This window comes from Sturnira hondurensis, unplaced genomic scaffold, assembly GCF_014824575.4.
Source record: "Sturnira hondurensis isolate 20B ecotype Veracruz unplaced genomic scaffold, ASM1482457v3 Scaffold0005279, whole genome shotgun sequence".
NCBI classification, from domain to species: Eukaryota; Metazoa; Chordata; class Mammalia; order Chiroptera; family Phyllostomidae; genus Sturnira; species Sturnira hondurensis.
The window spans coordinates 15,498,956-15,512,100 of record NW_028077910.1 but is presented as its reverse complement, the minus strand read 5'-3'; the positions used below and the strand labels follow the sequence as shown (position 1 = coordinate 15,512,100).

Here is a 13,145-nt window from a genome sequence, read left to right as displayed (position 1 = left end):
AATCTGAACATTGAAATTGTTGCCATAGTACATATCTTTGACTATGACAGCCAGAATTTTTTTTTTCTTTTCATTCCCAATTTTCAGTTGTGATCTGAGACCCACTAGAACCTAAACTGTTTGAGAACCGATTGGGTAGAACATTAAAAGCAATATTCTGTGAGAGCCGTGACCCCAGAGCAAATTAAAAAGAGAAAGAAAAAAACCTGTGGCGATTTCAGTGGCGAACCCTACAAATCAGTAGATTAAAACTGAATGTGGACTAATTTATAGATATAAATGTATAATGTTCTTACCTTATTTGACCCCCGTAAGTCCTTACTTTATTGTAAGTGTAGAAAACAAGTGAATTCCAGTGGCAAACATCCCATGTAGAAGTCTCATCTTTTGGCTTTCTGAGTGCACATTTTGTCATTGTGAATGGAAGCAAGTATCTGATTTCAGTTATGCCTGTGGTCACCCATAGTACACATAGATATAATACTAGATGCAGAATAGTCTAATCAAATTATAACATTTGAGTGCTCCTCTGTTATGTGGTATTCTGACCAATGTAACTAATTAATAACATAATAGCCCTTATAAAAAAACTGTGGTACTGTAAATTACAAGTGTGGTACTTATTACCAACCGACACAATGAATATGTCTTGCAGTAGTTATTAGTCTAATCCCATTAATTTAGATCTTAATTGGAGTCATAATCAGTTGAAAAAGGATGATGCTGATAACTATGGATATTAAAATTTATATGTGCTTTATTATTATTATTTTTTTGTGCACTTCACTTTATTTGTGCTTTATTATTTTGAAAAGTATATGATAGGAATGCATGCCCTAGTGAAAGAAACTGTGTGAACACTTCACAATCCCTCATTTACATGGTGACAATTGATATTCCTAATAGTCTCTTTTTTTATTTAATTGGTTCTAAACCTTTAAAAGGATATTTTGTTAAGAAGTTAAGTAACTATCAATACTTTATGTTATATTGTAATTCTTCTGAAAGTATTCTTTCATTTAAACTTTCGCTAAGCCGTACTGCCCTTGTACTTATTCTGTGACTTGCAGTAACCTTTTGTATTTCAGTACCTGTAAACTGTTGGAAAAGCACATCCCTCCAATCACAGCTGTTTTAGTTAGCATCTGTATAAGGCTGTCATCCTAACTAGTATATACTCCTAGGATTACATAGGTTTAGTATCCACAGTGCCTAGCATCTAGTAGATACTTAGTGTCTTGATTATTGCATGAATGAATAAATTGCCGGTTTACCCTTCATTCTTTCAAACCCATGCTTAGGTAAATTATCCTACCTCAAAGTTGATTCCAAATAATCTAGCTGAGAGTGTAATAACCCTTTTCTAAAACAGGACCTCACTGATTAATCTATTTCTCAAAAGAATCACAGCCATTGAAAAAGAAACCAAGGGATTTCAAAGTAACTACCATATTTGCTAGTATGAATTTATCAAGTCTTTACCTGATCTCAGAATTTTTTGTGCATCCAAAAAAAGAGAAGAAAGAGAGGGAGAGAGAGAGAGAGAGAAAGAGAGAAAGAAAAAATTGTTACCACAAATGTTGAAAGAAAATTCTACTGGTAAAATAATCTAATGACACAAATATTAAAAGGTAAAACACGTGTTTTAGTCAATAGTTTTCCTTTGCTTATACTTTGTAGGAAAATATAAAAATAAAACACTAGCTATATTTGTTGTTGTTTGCTTCTAAAATTTTTTTCTTATGGGTTGCCTAGAGACTTGAATGCTATTAAATTAACCTTTCTGAAAAAGATTAATGTATAAGCTATATTTACTTTGCTTTATGTAATTAATCTAGCTACAGTTTAAACCTGAGGTACATCTGTATGTGTATGTGTGTATTCTTCTGCATCTGAAAAAAATAATAATCTTTTATTCCCACTCTAGAAGCCACCAGTAATTAACATCATTACATCTCTATCACATCATTAATATAGCTCATGTCTTAATTTCTCAGCACACTGATATGCAGCAGAGGGTTGAAAGCATTATTAAAATGTAGGTAGATGTTATCTGCCCAGCTCCCTTTATCCACTCTGTTATCTCAAAAGAGCTGTTGTGTTAGCATAGCAAGATCTGTGCCTTGCAAATACGTTCTATTACGCAGTCCTTTTCCTTTGGTATTGGTTCTTAAACCAATATCATAATTATATTTGCAAGCATTGTATCCAAGACAAAAGTCAAATTACTCACCACAACTTGTCCAGGGTAACTACTTTGCCATCTCCCTTTTGAACAGTGGGTCCCCATTCAGTGCTTTTCATGGCCTTCACACAGCTAAGTAGCTTGGAGCTTGAACATCACTAGTGTAGTAGTGCGGGCCCTCTTCTTCGAACCATTTACTCTCTGACCTCTCTAATTCTTTCCACTTTAGTTGTATTATGTAAAGGCCATGTTATTTAAAAGTCAACTGAATATTTTAAGTGTATAACTTTCTTCTTTAACACTAAACACTTTTTTCTAATTCTAGATTATATTTAGGAAAAACTAATAGTATTAAATCTACTCTTTTTTTTCCTATTCTTCGACGTACTAAACGGTTGACTTCTACTTGCACTTTTTTTCTGTATGTATTTGGAAATGTTGAGACCACATAGAATTAACAATTGTTTCCATTTTTATCCTTTTGATTTATTTTTGTATTATTGAATGCTGTAGCATGGCTGCTTAGGTTTTCTGATTTTATGTTTTTTATATTTAATATTTCATGCATTTAAGGGTTCTATTTATGTTTTAAATCCAGCAATGGGGATAATAGTCTTTCTTTGAATTTTGACTTCTAATATGAATTTCTTATTTGAGGCATAAGTATAGTAGCTTTTTAATTCTTTCTCCCCTTGTGTTTATTCAAAATAGCTCTACCCATCTGTTAGTTTTCTACCTCAAATATTTTTGTTTCCAAAAGTGTTAGGCAACCAATTGTAAATTATTCATGGACATGGTAGACAGTGATAATATGAACATAATATGAGGTGGTTCAATTCTCATTTATTTAAGTTAAAATTCATCAAACCTTTTGCCACATGCGATGGACAGGAGGGAAAATAGATTAGCCTTAATTTCATCTTTTTTGTTGTTAATCTTTTGGGGAAGGTGAGGGTAAAAGCACTAGTAGCTGTCAGAAGAAACAGGTGCCAAGCAGTGTTCTAAGTACTTTACATATTCTAACTCTCTTAGTCCTCGTGAGCTCTCCGAGGTTGGTGCTGTTGTTATCGCTGTACCGTAGGGAGGATAGGAAACTAAGGTACAGGTGCTTAATAGTTTGCTGTACAGCCAGTAAGTGAAGCCAGTACCCAAACCCAGGCAGTAAGACTCCCATATACATTCTGCCTCTCTAAACAGTCTATATAGGTCACAACCCTTAAAATCAGTGCTCAGATAAATATGCAGATCTGTACACATACTAGGTTGCGTCATTTGGGTTTCTGAGACACCCAACAGGTGAGGTACCCCAGTCAGAAGCACATTTTTCAAAGTGTCTATGCCCTTTTTTCATAATCCCTATCTTTTTTTCTCCCTAGCGACTGGCTTGTCTGTGTAAGATATTCACTTGTCAAATCCACACCAGCCCTCAGAGCCTGGACCAGAGCCAGCCCTAAGTATCTGGTTTCTTAGGTTCCTTTCTCCGAGGCCCTGGCTCTGCTAGTGCTTACGAAAGAAAGCGCACTTGGCACCAAGTCTTAGCTACACTCGGGACTGAACAGTTACAGTCCCTTTGTTCCCAACTTTTAGTTCCCTGCCTGAGACCAGAGAAGAAGGTGTGTGTTTGGGGTTCTGAAGTATCCTTTATTCCTCCTGGAGACCCTTTATCAAGAAGGTCAGTGTGCAGTTAGTAGGTGCAGAGTTATCATTTTGCAGTCACCGTTTGTTCAGTTGGCAAGTCGACGTAAGTAGGTTACACAGAAGGAAGATTGTCCTTTTTTGTCATGTCCGCAATCGGCTGCCCATTGCAATACTATTTCCTTGTTAAGTTTAAATATTCAAAAATTTACCTTGCTCCCCTCTTTGTCTTATTATATTAGGTTGTTCTATTCCAAGATTTAAAATATCACGTTAGCAAATTTGTGTTCCTGTGTATGAGATTTAATAATCCTACATCTTTCATAAAGTGGTAACTTTAAAAATATATAAATAATGTTTTAACATTAGCTTTGAGGTTGGAGAGCTGTTCCTTTAAGTAAATTAATCTGCTGAGTTTGAATCCATTGCTTTAGTCCATATTTTTTCCTCAAGTTCTCATTTAGCCAAACATCACTCAGCACCAGTTATGTAGCCTGGCCATCTGTCTTATTTCCCAGAGTCCCCTTGATTCCGAGTCTGCAAGAACTTGATTTTTAAGTAGTTTTAACCTTTCTTTCATATAATTTTATTTACCATATTATATATATATATATATATATATGTATATATATATATCATTATATATCATTATGTATTATATATCATATTATATATTATTTATTCCTCAATTTTGAAGCTTCTAGTACATGTGTACTAATTCATTTTAACTAACTTTTTAACAAACCAAAGAATCCTTTTTATAGTGATATAGTAGATTTGAAACCTAAATTTTATAGACGTTATAAAATATTACTGATTGTTCTTTCATTATTTATTTTAAAAATACTTCAACCAGCACTCATCAGTGATTCATAGGTAAAACAGAAAATCACAGTGGAAAGTATAAAACCTGGGGCGGTGGGCTGGGATGGGAGTAAAAGACAGAAAACTATGTGAACAACAATTAAAATAAAATTTAAAAAGAAAGAAAGAAAATATAAAACCATGTCTCACTTACAGGAAGAAGATACTGTGGTGGGACTAGCTTATTTGAACTCACCCTCCTTCTCAGAACAGATAGAAACACTGGCCAAAATATTAAAATGTATGTTTGAAGGCATCAGAGGGTTACTAAGGCAGTGGAGAAGTATGGGTCCCAATTCCAGAAAAGAAGGTTGGGCTCAATATTTGGAGTCCATTTTCCCTTGAAGATCATTCCAGTGGTGGCATCTGTCTGCCATTCTTTTTTTTTTTTTGCTATTCTTGAAGAGGTCACTGAAAGGTTATGTTATGAATCTGGGCAGACCATTTGAGAGACTCCTGGAGCTGTGGCAAAAACAGCCCAGATTCCAGGCCATTCAAGGAAGGGAAGACTTGGACAACACCCATCAGGCTTTGGGTGGGGGCTCTTAACAGATCACTCCCTAAAAGTAAGGATGTGAGAAATAGACCCCTGAAGGGACTGGAGTCCAGCTTTGAATCTCAATTTGTAATTGAATTAAGATGACTCAAGATTGCTAATGCTGCTAGTCAATTACCAGAGCAGATATAAATTCTTTATGAAAGAAGGTAGCATTATCTTAAGCCTCAGATTATCTTTACAGTTGTTTTTATATGACATCCATTAAAAATAACCAGGTATATCAAAAAACAAGACAAGATGAAAAATCATGAAAAACAAGAGAACAAGAGAAACAACAGTCAGTAGGAATAGCTACACAGAGGACCAAAGTAATGGAGTTGTTAGACACGGATTTTAATATCACTGTGCTTCATTTGTTCATGAAAATAAAAGACAATTTCAGGTGAGAATTGGAAACTATTAAAAAATAAAAAGAAAGGATTGGAATTACAGAAAAATACAGCAACTGAAATCAAGAACTTAATGAGAGCTTAAATTTCGGCTCAGCAGAACAGAAAAAAAATAGAGGACTGCTAGGTAAACTTGAAGAGAACATCTTAAATGAAGCCCTGAAACAACAGCACAGAAAATGCTGGAAGGAGCTTAAGAGACACAAGGGATATGATGAGAGTTTTATGATGAATATAATTGTAGTCCCAGAAAAGGCAGAGATTTAGGATAAGCAGTATTTGACAGGAAACGTCTGAGAATGTTCCAAAACTTTGGAAAGACATCAAGCTACATACTAATGAAACACTACAAATTCCTGTCAAGATACAAAGAAAATTGCACCTGAGAGCATTACAATAAAAGTTGTATAAACCAAATATGAAAAGAAAATCTTAAAACAGCAAATAGAGTAGATCCTATTCAAAAGCATTATTCACAATAGCCAAGAAGTAGAAACAAAACTATCCATCAACAAGATGTGGTGTATCCATCTTATCTTACAATACTGTTCAGCAATAAGAAGGAATAAATACCGATGCATGCTACATGTTACAATGTGAACAAGACTGAAAAACGTTTGGTAGGTTAGAGATGCTAAACACAAAAGACTGTGTATTACATGGTTCCTTTTATATAAAGTGTCTATAGAAGCAAATGTCCAGAAATCATGCCAGAAGCAGGAACTGAGCTTCAATTGGCCCCTTCCCTTGTTTAAGACAAAACAACAACAAAAAAGGAACTCCTCATTTAAGGCTCTTCCCCAGTGCAATTCTCTGATCTGGAAAACTGGAAAGTTCTCCCTCTTCTTTGCCTGGCTAATTCATACATCCTAACACTTCAGGTGTCATCTTAAATGTTGCATCTTCTTAGGAACTATATCCTTACCTCTCAATTTAACCAAGTCTTCTTATGATACTCTCTTCTAGCACCTCATGCTGTCTTTTCATGGTATTTATTACAATTGTTAATCATTTCTCATTCAACAAGTACACTATTCCAGTCCTGGGCCATAGGAGAAAGCAAAACAAACAAACAAGTAAATATAGAATATAAGAAAAGATGATAACCAGTAGGGAGAACAATAGGAAATGGTGACAGTTTGGGGAAAGATGTTGTTTTTTATATAGTATATTCAGGAAATGACTATAATAATGTGACATTGAGCAGAATTTTGAATGGAGAATATATATACCTTTCAAAGTAATGCATTCTTGGTTTCCTCCTTTCCCTGGTAAATCCCACTCTTATAAATCAATATTCCTAAAATTTGAATTGTCCAATGTTGTATCTGTTTGATCATTCTTCAAAATAAGAGATGTGAAAATGTAAATATATAGTTATAATTACCTGCCAACTAACATTTTTTAAATTTGTATTACATAGCATCTTACCACTCCAACCACTTTGGCAAGTTAACAATGCTACCAGTTTCTCCAGAATGTCAGAATTATTTTACAAAATTGCCAAATTCTACCCCATATCTATGAAGTTATAAAAAACAAAACAGTAGTAATTTCTCTTGTAGGGATGGCAGAGAGTGTGGAAAGAGCCTGATTTGCTAAAATGAGAAAAATTCACTTTCTGACGTAATGAAATTGAAACTGACTTAAACATCATACAGAAGCCAATTCTGACTACTTTCTCTTCACCCATGCCTTAAATTATTAAGCTACTTGCTTTGTTACTCATTTTATGTATCTGTAGAGAGGCATGTGTCACCTATTGAGAGTTCATTTTTTACTGGTAAGGACAGTCTTGTGTATCTACAGAAGTAGTATATCACTTTTATAACTTCCTCACTCCTTCCCACCAGTTTTTTATTTTCAGTAGTAGCTTAAACTAATAAGATCAAACCCTGGGTAAATTTCCAGGACATCTGGCCAAGATGGAGGCATAGGTAGACACACTACGCCTCCTCGCACAACCAAAATAAGGACAATAATTTAGAAACAAAAAACAACCAGAACTGACAGGAAATTGAACTGTATGGAAGTCTAACAACTAAGGAGTTAAGGAAGACACATTCATCCCGACCAGTAGGAGGGGCAGAGTCGGGCATCTGGGCAGAGAGGGGTCGGAGCACAAAAAGCGATGGCTGGTGGACCCGGGTGCGCAAGGTGGCAGCTGGAAGACCTGGGCAAGGAGGCGGACTATGGAACCAGGGCAGCTCGCAAGGCGGCTGGCAGACCCAGTGGTCCCACATTCGCACACAGATAAACTAGGCAAAACTGTGGAGCAAGACAGGCCACGCAACCCAGGGTCCCAGCGCGGGGAAATAAAGCCTCAAACCTCTGATTGAAAACATCTGTGGGGGTGGAGGTGCTGGGAAAGACTCCTGCCTCACAAGAGAGTTCGTTAGAGAGACCCACAGGGTCCTAGAACATACACAAAGCCACCCACCCGGGAATCAGCACCAGAAGGGCCTAGCTTGCTTGAGAGAAGCGGTTGGGGGGTAGTGACTGAGGTCCAACAGAGAGCAGAGCTAGCGCCATTGTTCCCTCTTGGACCCTCCCCCACGTACAGCATCACAACCCAGTGACTGGGTTGACCCACCCCGTGAACACCTAAGGCTATGCCCCTCACTAAGTAACAGACATGTCAGGACAAAGAAAAGGCCCAAACAAAAGAACAGATCAAAGCTCCAGAAAAAATACAACTAAGCAACAAAGAGATAGCATTCCTATCATGCATAGTTCAAAGCACTGCTGATCAGGATGCTCACAGAATTGGTTGAATTTGGTTGCAAATTAGATGAAAAAATGAAGGCTATGCTAAGTGAAATAAAGGAAATGTACAGGGAACTAATAGTGATGGGAAGGAAACTGGGACTCAAATCAATAGAGTGGACCAGAAGGAAGAAGGAAACACCCAATCAGAAAAGAATGAAGAAACAAGGATTCAGAAAAATGAGGAGAGGCCTAGGAACCTCCAGGACATCTTTAAACATTCCAGCATCTGAATTATAGGGGTACCAGAAGGAGAAGAGGAAGGGCAAAAAGTGGAAAAGTTACTTGAACAAATGATAAAGGAGAACTTCCCCATTCTGGCAAAGGAAATAGACTTCTAGGAAGTCCAGGAAGCTCAGAGAGTTCCAAAGAAGTTGGACCCAAGGAGGAACTCACCAAGGCACATCATCGTTAAATTACCCAAGATTAAAGATAAAGAGAGAATCTTAAAAGCAGCAAGACGAAACGAGAGAGTTACCTACACAGGAGTGCCCATCAGACTGTCAGCTGATTTTTCAAATGAGACCTTCCAGGCAAGAAGAGGCTAGAAAGAAATATTCCAAGTCATGAAAGGCAAGGACCTACATCCAAGATTGCTCTATCCAACAAAGCTTTCAGATAGAATGGAAGTGCAGATAAAGTACTTCTCAAAAAAGGTCAAGTTAAAGAAGTTCATCATCACTAAGCCCTTATTATATGAAAAGTTAAAGGGACTTTATCTAAGAAAAAGAAGATAAAAACATGTACAGTAAAATGACAGCAAGCTCACAATTATTAACAACCACACCTAAAACAAAAACAAACTGAGCAAACAACTAGAACAGGCACAGAACCACAGAAATGGAGATCACATGGAGGGTTAGCAACAGGGGAGTAGGAGGAGGAGAGAGGGGGAAAAAGTACAGGAATAGGTAGATGGTAGGTAGAAAATAGATAGGGAAGGTAAGAATAGTATGAGAAATGTAGAAGCTAAAGAACTTAAAAGTAAGACACATGGACATGAACTAAAGGTGGGGAATGTGGGTGGGAGGGGGTGTGCAGGGTGGAGGTGGGGCAAAGGGAAAATGGGACGACTGTAATAGCATAATCAATAAAATATATATATATATTTTAAGTACAAATAGGTACAGAATAGCCACGGGGATGTAAAGTACAGTAAGGAAATTGAGTAACCAAAGAACTTATACACATGACCTGTGGACATGAACAATGGAGTGGGGATTGCCTGAGGGAGTGGGGGGAAACTGGGTGGAAGGGGCAAAGGGGAAAACATTGAGACAACTGTAATATAATCAATAAAATATAATTTAAAAAACCCTGGGTAAATTTCTGAAGTGAAGTAAAGAAAAGTTAGTTAGTAGAAATGATTATGAATCAGAAATCTGGTTTGTTTCATCCTAGAAATTCTTTTCAATTTTAATATATGAAGTCCCCAGCAGTTATTTTCTGAAAAGAACTGTATCTAGGGAAACAGATTGAAAATGGAGAATGTTGTTGTTTTCATAATTTAAAATGTAGAAGATTGTTGACTAAAAGATTGAAGGGAAAAACTAAGCAGAAGAAACGTTAATAAAAAAACAAGTTTATGGAAGATAATTGGCATCATATGGCATTTTATCAATGGATTCATTTTCATGAGTGTCCTTATTTTCGGAATTACTATAAATTTTACACATCCATAGGATTAATGAGATACTATCAAACAAATAATAGAAGTAATTGCTTTGTGGGCACAGCCATCAGAGTATCTTTAAGAGCCTTTTAAATATAGATTCCCAGGCCTCACCTCATGCTGAAAGGACGGATCTAGCGGGTGTTAATTACCCAACCAACCAGCACCAAGCTTTAGACTGGCATTTCTGAGCGGCCACTCTCAACCACTCAGTTTTGTAGCTAATAATAATGTGAGGTGATATATTAAGTCTTTTACAAATTCGAGTGGCTTTAATGCGTGCAAGTTATTATTGTCTCCTTCATTGAAAAAATCAGTTTTCAAGACATGCAGATGGACTAAGTCTTGTGACCTTATAGCATCACCCGATTTCGATTTTGTTTTTGCCTTATTAAAAACAGTTTAACCAAGTTTGATACCCCACTCTGTTCACCAGATGTAACTCCAAATGTCTAACAATACTGACAGTTAAAACCCAGCCTCCAAGGATTGACTGACATTTAGATTATTCAAAAGATTGTTAACTGAACTGTGAAAATCCTATTGTGGTTGTAAGGTAGGCTATGAAAATCAAAGTATTAAAGGGATGTCCAGCCCTGGCTGGTGTGGTTCAGTGGACTGAGTGCCGGTCTGTAAATGGGGAAGGGTCACCAGTTCAGTTCCCAGTAAGGGCACATACCTGGGTTGTGGGCCAGGTACCCTGTGCAGGGTACGTGAGACGCAACCACACATTGATGTTTCTCTTCCTCTCTTTCCCCCTTCCCCCTCTTTCTAAAAATAAAGTCTTAAAAAAATAATGTTCATATCACTTAAATAAGTGATATTTGAAGGAAAACACTTATATGTACTGGTTTGTTTTTTCAAATCAGCCACATTATTTTAAATCTACCTCCTGAACAGAATTACAGAACCTCACATACAGAAGCCATGTGATTCATACTTTTTTGCAATCTCAAGCTTGCATAGTCCCTAAGAATAGTCACTCCTCATGTTTGCTGACAGTGTTTTCCCATTAATGATGTCTTTCCGCTGAACTGATAAGCCTTTTACTGTGGTATTTTGTGATAAACTACACAGACTTGTGAGGGCAGTTGGGTGATATCACTGTAAAATAACTTAAACTGATCCATCCCACCCTTAATATAGGCCTTATTACTAACAGATACTTGAGCCAGTAGGTCCCAAATGCTATCCTAGAAATCCTGATTACCCCTCATTTTCTCTTCATTTTTTAAAATTATAGCTCTTGCTTTCAAACTTTCAATGTTTTTGTTAGCACAAGTCAAGGGTAACTGTTTAGCAGGTTCAGGTTCATTTTTCACACATATTTGCTTACTGTTCACCTTTGGAACTGGGAAGAATACCCCTAGCATACAAAACTATGTGGGAAAAAAAGATAAGAAATTATACAAACAGGAAATGAGATTTTTTTCCCCTAAAAATTAAAGTTGTTTATCTACTAGAATATCTGGATGAAATAAAATTCCAACTACGATTTAAAGAAATCTGTGTTAATTTAGAAGCTTTGGAATCAATCACTTTGGAAGATAAGAAATACATCATAAATAAATATTTATTTTGGATTTATTTTAAAAGAATAAAAAGCCCTAACGTTGAGATAACCATTTGTACATTTAAAGGTGGCTTATTCTCTCTAGATTAATTTAGCCCTTAATTAGCCTGGTCATTTACTTTGGAGTTTAATGTATTTAAAGTCCAAAAGATAAAATACTTTCCTTTTATTGCTGAAATACCTATGAAGGTATTTGGAGAAAAAATATGTATGCATTTGAGTTGAAAGTCCTCTGAATGAGAAACTTGGGGTTTTTCCCCCGAATTTTTATATTACAGTCTTTTAAGATGGAAATTAGGCAAATTATAAACACCATAGCCTGCTTATCAGTAAGTAACTAATATTTGGCCATAATTGCAGTGTACTAAAACCATATTAAATGTGTACATTTTACATTAATTGGCCTTTGAACTATTTTACCTTGAAATGTGACTATCACAAAAACTGTAAATGCATGTGAATTGTTTTTTTGTTTTTGTTTTGGAAGAATACCATCTTAATTCCACTTCCCCTGCAAAATAAAACAAAATTTGTGTGCACTTTTAAAAATGTTTTTAGATGATATTTAAAGTCCATGACTGATTACAGAACCATATCCATGTGCTTTTAAACACAGATCAATGATATCACGACGTGACTGTCCAGGATTGCTGTGATCTGCAGGACCCAGAGTTCGCTGTCACAGCTCAGTGACAGTGAATTTAGACAGGAGCTCATTGGATCTCTGAGGAGGTGAAATTAGAGACCCTTGAAACTGCTCATTGAATTAATTCAACAAAATTAATATTTGCATATGAAAAATTTAGAAGGAAAGGCAGTTCTGAGCCCTAGAAACAGAAAGCCACATTACGCACTTGAACTTTATTCTTGGAGGCTGGTTTGTGGGCTGTTAGGAAGCAGTGTCATTTCTGTTGTCCTCTGACTCACCCCCAGGAAAGTTTTCACAATTTCCGTGATCAGCATAGATTGCTCTTTGTTGAACATCTATCCAAGTAATGCTAGGTGTCAGGTAAAGCTGTCTTATGGTTCCCGCCACTTCCTCATACCCATCAGGCTAGAATTGGTGTTTCTGCTCTGTGCATGCAGCTCACCCTGTACTGCTTTGTTCACATAGGGAAACACAAGAAGATGACTCATAGGCACGCATTAAAACTTGCTCACTGAATAGTAAACGTCAGTGATTTTCTAGCCCACCTCTCCCGTCTTACACTTCAGGAGCTGGAGTCACAAATGGTTATGTTGTTTACACAAATACACAGAAACTACATTTAATGATTAGGGAAGTCCATGAGTTTGGAATTCAGACTGGTCAATAGCATTGTAGTTTTGGGGTTTTTTTTTTCTGTAACCATATCAGCTACAGTGAAGTTGCCAGTCCTTAAGAGAGGCAGAGCAAAGCAGCCTACAAAACTGCTATGTCACAAACTAAAGAAAGACAGGAATCAGGCAAAAGTAATAAAAAACTAATTGAAATTCTTTTGAATGTGAATTGGTATACAAGC

General features: G+C 36.5%; 1 protein-coding gene across 3 annotated transcripts in view; it reads left to right on the top strand.

Annotated features, from left to right (window-relative positions):
• The window catches only part of RSRC1 (arginine and serine rich coiled-coil 1), a 322,201-nt gene that overhangs the window by 267,669 nt on the left and 41,387 nt on the right, over window positions 1–13,145 (top strand). The gene's annotated exons all lie outside the window — the stretch shown is intronic.